Below are 6212 nucleotides of genomic sequence, written 5' to 3' on the forward strand. Positions count from 1 at the left end.
AAAGGTTCGTGACTATTTTGGTGTACACTAGTAACATGTCTTTTTGTTACTTTCAGGTTAGAAAGGATAAATCGTCTAGTAATTTACCTCCCCGCAATAGCACTGCCACAATAGGAGTGGTCTGAAGTCATGGCCTGTATGACTCAACAGACTTCCTATTCACAGATGAAGAGGCGCCTACAGATGAACAACAGATGAAGGAAGTCCCTGCGAATGCTCCATCCACCAGTAAGTTGAGCTTTGAGTTATTAAAATATCTGGGGATGGGTTGTAGCGCTTTCTATAAGAATGTTAGAATCTTTATGTTATTGTTTTTCCTTCAATCCAGGAAAGATCAATGCTTAGGAATTTGGACAAGGACCTGCTCGACGATAGTATCTTCGTAAGCCTAAGGTGTTATCCAGTCGACATAGCTGTAAATGGGCTCAGATAATCCGGGAAAGATCAATGCCAAGAGGTTTGACCAAGGACCAACTGGTACAAAGGATCCCCGCGAACGTTTTGGAAGAATGAAGAACTCACGCCACACTACAAAAGGACAAGTTTCATCGCCATGTCATTTAACCAGATCTGAATATAGGTCAAATTTCGAAAGCATCCAAATTGGTCCAGATCTTATGTTCTTCCAACGACCATGTCTTCCAACATCTACCAACCAATGAATGAACCAAGTACTAAACGATCCAAATTGCAAAACGAAACCCGAAATTCAAACAGTACCAACCATCCAATTGATATCCTACCACCAACTACTATACCTAACTTACCAACAATTTTCAGCATTCGTTAGGATTTCTGCCTTTTAGTTCTGCCTTTTTTCTGGAGATTTCTGCCTTTTTTCTGGAGATTTCTGCCTTATTGTTGAGATTTCTGCCCTTTTTCTTGAGATTTCTGCCTTTTTTCTTGAGATTTCTGCCTTTTTTCTTGAGATTTTTGCCTTTTTTCTTGAGATTTCTGCCCTTTTTCTTGAGATTTCTGCCGTTTTGTTTGAATTTCTGCCCTTTTTTCTTGAGATTTCTGCCCTTTTTCTTGAGATTTCTGCTTTTTTCTTGAGATTTCTGCCTTTTTTCTTGAGATTTCTGCTTTTTTTCTTGAGATTTCTGCCTTTTTTCTTGAGATTTCTGCTTTTTTTCTTGAGATTTCTGCTTTTTTTCTTGAGATTTCTGCTTTTTTTCTTGGAATTTCTGCCTTTTTTGTTTGAAATTCCGCCTTTTTGTTGAGATTTCTGCCTTTATCGTCTCCTGTTTTAATTTAGAATAAAGTTCGTGTTTTAGCTCAAAGGTCAAAGATGATGGCTGAGGTCAAAGGTCAACGACTACGATTGAGGTTAAAGGTCAACAGATTGAGGTTAAAGGTCAACAACTACGATTGAAGTTAAATGTCAAAGATGACACCAGTGACCTCGTATACGGTTCAGCATTTCAATGGAATTACAGCAACCACAGATATCTATCTGAAAACGAATGATGCAAATAGAATCATAAATGGCCACCGATACACATAATCAATAGCTTTAAAAAGTTTAACAATTCCTTTAATAATAACAAAATGTAAGAAAATAAGCTTAGATAAAAATGTGTTGGGCAAAAAAATGTGATTTATAGCTTATTTACATGATTTTTTTTTCCATTTCAGAGTACAGATGAAGCCCACAGACGAAGCCTGCAGATAAAGTCTGCAGATAAAGCCCACAGAAGAAGACCCGCGGTATGTATCAAGTTTTTCAATAATCGGAGTCATGTACCGTATATTTCTGTTTATAATGCGCAGTTTTTTTTACTCTGAAATGTGCCTTGTTGACAAGAGGGATTGTGCTCTTCAAAAGGTTTGCCAATTTGATTATGTGCTCTTTAAAGGGATTGCAAATTAGAGGGATGCGCTCTAATAGGGGCTTGCAAAACTGGCGTTGTCTGAAAGGGGCCCTTAAATTTGCCTTGTTAAAAGAGGGATTGCGCTCTTCAAAAGGGCTTGCCAAACTGGGGGTATGCTCTGAAAATTGCTTGCAAAACTGGGATTTTGCTATACAAAGGGCTTGCAAAATTTGAGATATGCATGATAGACACTGACAAAACTTTGCATGAATTTTCTTTCACAGCAAAAGACCACAGGTGAAGCCCACAGATGAAGAACAGATGAAGTGGAGGGGTCCTCAAGACAGAGTGCCCAATAAGAGGAGTCTCGCCAACAGATGAAGTACCAGGGGTATGTTTCAAGTTATTCAATAATCAGTCAAATACTGTATATTTCGGTTTATAATGCGCATTTAATAAGGGCTTGCCAAACTGGGGTTGTGCTATAAAAAAGGCTTGCCAAACTTAGGGATGAACTTGAAAAAGGGCTTGACAAATGCCAACATTTCTACATGCTTTGTTTTTTTCACAGCAAAAGAACACAGATGAAGCCCACAGATGAAGGACAGATGAAGCCCACAGATGAAGGACAGATGAAGCCCACAGATGAAGGACAGATGAAGTGGAGGGGTCCTCAAGACAGAGTCTCGTCTAACAGATGAAGTACCGCGGGTATGTTTAATAGGATTTCAGTAAACTTAGTTATATACTGTATATTTGTGATTATAATGCGCAGTTTTTCTACTTAAACAAAGTCTTGCTAATCTGGAGTTGTCAAACGGGGGGGTTCTATTCTAAGAGGGTTTGCCAAACTTAGGGATGAACTCGAAAAAAGAGCTTGACAAATGCCAACATTTTACATGCTTTGTTTTTTCACAGCAAAAGAACACAGATGAAGCCCACAGATGAAGGACAGATGAAGCCCACAGATGAAGGACAGATGAAGCCCACAGATGAAGGACAGATGAGGTGAAGGGGTCCTCAAGACAGAGTCTCGTCTAACAGATGAAGTACCGCGGGTATGTTTAATAGGATTTCCATAAGTTTAGTATATTTGTGTTTATAATACGCAGTTTTTTTACTCTGAAATGTGCCGTGTAAAAAGAGGGGATTGTTCTCTTCAAAAGGTTTGCTAATCTTGGATTTTGCTATACAAAGGGTTTGCTAAATTGGAGGTTTGCATATTACACACTGACAAAACTTTGCATGAATTTTCTTTCACAGCAAAAGAACACAGATGAAGTCCACAGATGAAGAACAGATGAAGCCAACAGATGAAGAACAGATGAAGCCAACAGATGAAGAACAGATGAAGTGGAGGGGTCCTCAAGACAGAGTGCCCGATAAAAAGAGTCTCGCCATCAGATGAAGTACCAGGGGTATGTTTGAGTTATTTATTGGCATATGCTGCGTTCGCAAACACGGGCACCGTACTGGCAGTATTTACGACTTGCAACCAAGATAGAAGCAAATTGTAAACGCAACAACCAGTTGTTACGTCGCGCGCGTTATAGTGTTTTAGTTTTTGTTTTCTCATTCTAGATGGAAGATCACAGACGAAGCGGCGCCAACAGACGCAGAGAGGGCCCTCGGAAGAGATTGTTGATATTCAGCATTGATTTGGTCTTTCTGCTTTCTTAATTTTGCATGGTTCTGCTTCCTCGCATTGTCTTTGTTTTTTTTTTCTGATTTTTGCCTCTTAGTTTTTGGTCTTTTGATTTTTGCCTCTTGGTTTTGTGTATCTTGCTATTCACAGTTTTGTAAGTGAAAGTTGACAGTTAAGGTCAAAAGTTAAATGGGATCATAGGTCACTGTTGGTGGGTGAAGTCAAAGGTCACACTTGGCTGTTGGGGTCAAAGCTCACTCATGCCAGTTGAGGTCATAGGTCACATTTAGTGAATATGTGGTCAAAGGTCACTGATGGTGTTTGAGGTCAAAGGTCATAATTAATTACAGGTCAAAGGGTGGGGTCACAGCTACCGATGCTGTTTTCACTGCATAGGGTAGGGTAGGGTTTTTGTACGTGTCCCGGATTTTACTTTAGTTGGGTTTTTGGATCAACCCAGAGAATAGTAAGTCGGTCTCTTTTGTTATTTAATTTTATGGGGGGAGGGGATGTAATATTTGCTCTCTATTTCAGACATTGGTGGTAATATGATCCAGAAGAATGGAGAAGACACCAATGGCCCCGAGGGTAGGCAATAATGCAGGGAGTTCATCGCCCCTGTCCTGCCGAGATGGTTTCCATTCTTTAATGAATTTCATATCTTAATATTTTGTTTTTCTCTTGTAGATATTGCTATATGGGATGAAGGTCGACTCTCGGAAGCACTGGCAGAGGTATCACAATTGTTCTTACCTTGAAGAGGAATCGAAGCCACAACACCTAATAGCCTAGAAGACAGATGTCTTTTGATGTCTGGCAGAGTGAAGAATATTAATCTGAACCTAATATTACCAGGTTAGTTTATACTTTGTTTTATCTTAACGAGGAGCCGCGGTGGCTCAGTGAGTTAGACGCTTGCTAATCTGAAGGTCCAGGGTTTAATCCTGGCATAGGTTGAGATGATACCTTCAGATTTTTCAACCCAGTTTTCCCCTGTCAGTGAGTTAGACGCTTGCTCGCTAACCTGAAGGTCAAGGGTTCAATCCCAGCATAGATTGAGATAATACCTTCAGATTTTTCAACCCAGTTTCCTCTGTCAGTGAGTTAGATGCTTGTTCGCTGACCTGAAGGTCCAGGGTTCAATCCCAGCATAGGTCAAGATAATACCTTCAGATTATTCAACCTGGTTTCCCCCTGTCAGTGAGTTAGACGCCTGTATGTTAACCTGAAGATTGGGTGTTCCATCCCGGTATAGGCCGAGATAATACCTTCGGATTTTTCAACAGTTGGAAATCGAAAAACTCTCGTGACAAAATTTCCCTCATTGCACACTGCATGGCTTTGCTGCAAAGCCTCAATTTGTAGTTTAGAACTCGTAGTAAAGATTTGTGTTTTTGTCTTCAGTCGATTCTAAACTGAGAATTTTATGACTGAAGATAAAAGAATTAAAAACTCAAAGAGAAGGAACACTATTGTATTCTTATTCTGATGATAAAAAGATAGAAAGGATCGTTTAAATCAAGGTTGTGAATATCTTTAGATCCACCCCCACCCTTTTTAAAGATCATAAAAGCGTCGATTAAAGTTGATCATTGGGTAACTCGAAGTGAAATCTTCATTTTAAGCCAGTCTGTATGTGAAACGCGATACAGCAATGGGTTTTAACAGAATCGTTGTTTTTACAGCCGTCGTATCGCTAGTTATTGGACACACATTTCTATTCACCAAGACGTGTTTGAATTCTGCAGTTGTAGAATTAATCAAGAAATTGGAAGATATTCCGTGGGAGATAGACTGTGCCCGTCAGTGTAAGCATACGACTGATTGTCTTTTCATGTTGTTTAAGTCGACCGAGAACCTTTGTCTATTGTTCAACAGTAACGCAAGTGTCAGCGAGTCAGGATGTAACGCTGGCGATCTTCAGCTGTATCAGATGGTAAGTTAGATTTCCCTCATTGCTTACTGCATAGCGTAGCCTGTGTTAGTGATAGAGATCGGAGGGACTGGCGTGGAAAAGCGCTTATTCGGAAGCGTTAATGGATCCCTCGACTGTTGAAATTGAAAAAGAGTAGGCTAATGCCGCTATCCTTATTGCTTACTGCATTGCGTTGCCTGTTAGTGCTAGTGCTAATGGTCGGAAGGCTGTAAATTGCTTAGTTGTTCGGAAGCGAAAATAAACCTAGGCCCCGTTACAGATCCCACGACTGTTCAAATTAAAAAGGGTATGTTAATGCCGCTTTCCTGGCAAATTTTTCCTCATTGCACAGTGCATAGCGATGCCTGTTGGTGAAACAGGTCAGAGGCTGACATGAAAAAAGTGTCTAGTCGTTCGGGTAAACCGAGGCACTGTGTGCTACAGGCTGTACATGTTAAAGATCCCTCGACAATTAGAAATAGAGAAAGTGTCTAGTTGTTCAGATGGGACAATAAACAGAGGCCCTGTGTGTGCTACAGGCTGTGCATGTTAAAGATCCCTCGACAGTTGGAAATCGAAAAAGAGTAAGCTGTTGCCACTGCCCAGACAAAATTTCCCTTATTTAACACTGCATGGCGTTGTCCGTCCTTTGTTGATGAGCTATGGAAATTTTCATAACGTAACATATTACACAGGAAATGTGATAAAGCCGAATTTCAGCTATGTGTGTCCCGTATCAAAATGAAAATTCGGCGCCTTACATGTTAAGTTGGCTTTTAATTCTTTTACAGCACGAAGAAGTTGTATGCGAACATGGTTTTAAACTATCATATGATAAGTG

The sequence above is a fragment of the Lottia gigantea genome (assembly GCF_000327385.1).
Source record: "Lottia gigantea unplaced genomic scaffold LOTGIsca_95, whole genome shotgun sequence".
NCBI lineage: Eukaryota > Metazoa > Mollusca > Gastropoda > Lottiidae > Lottia > Lottia gigantea.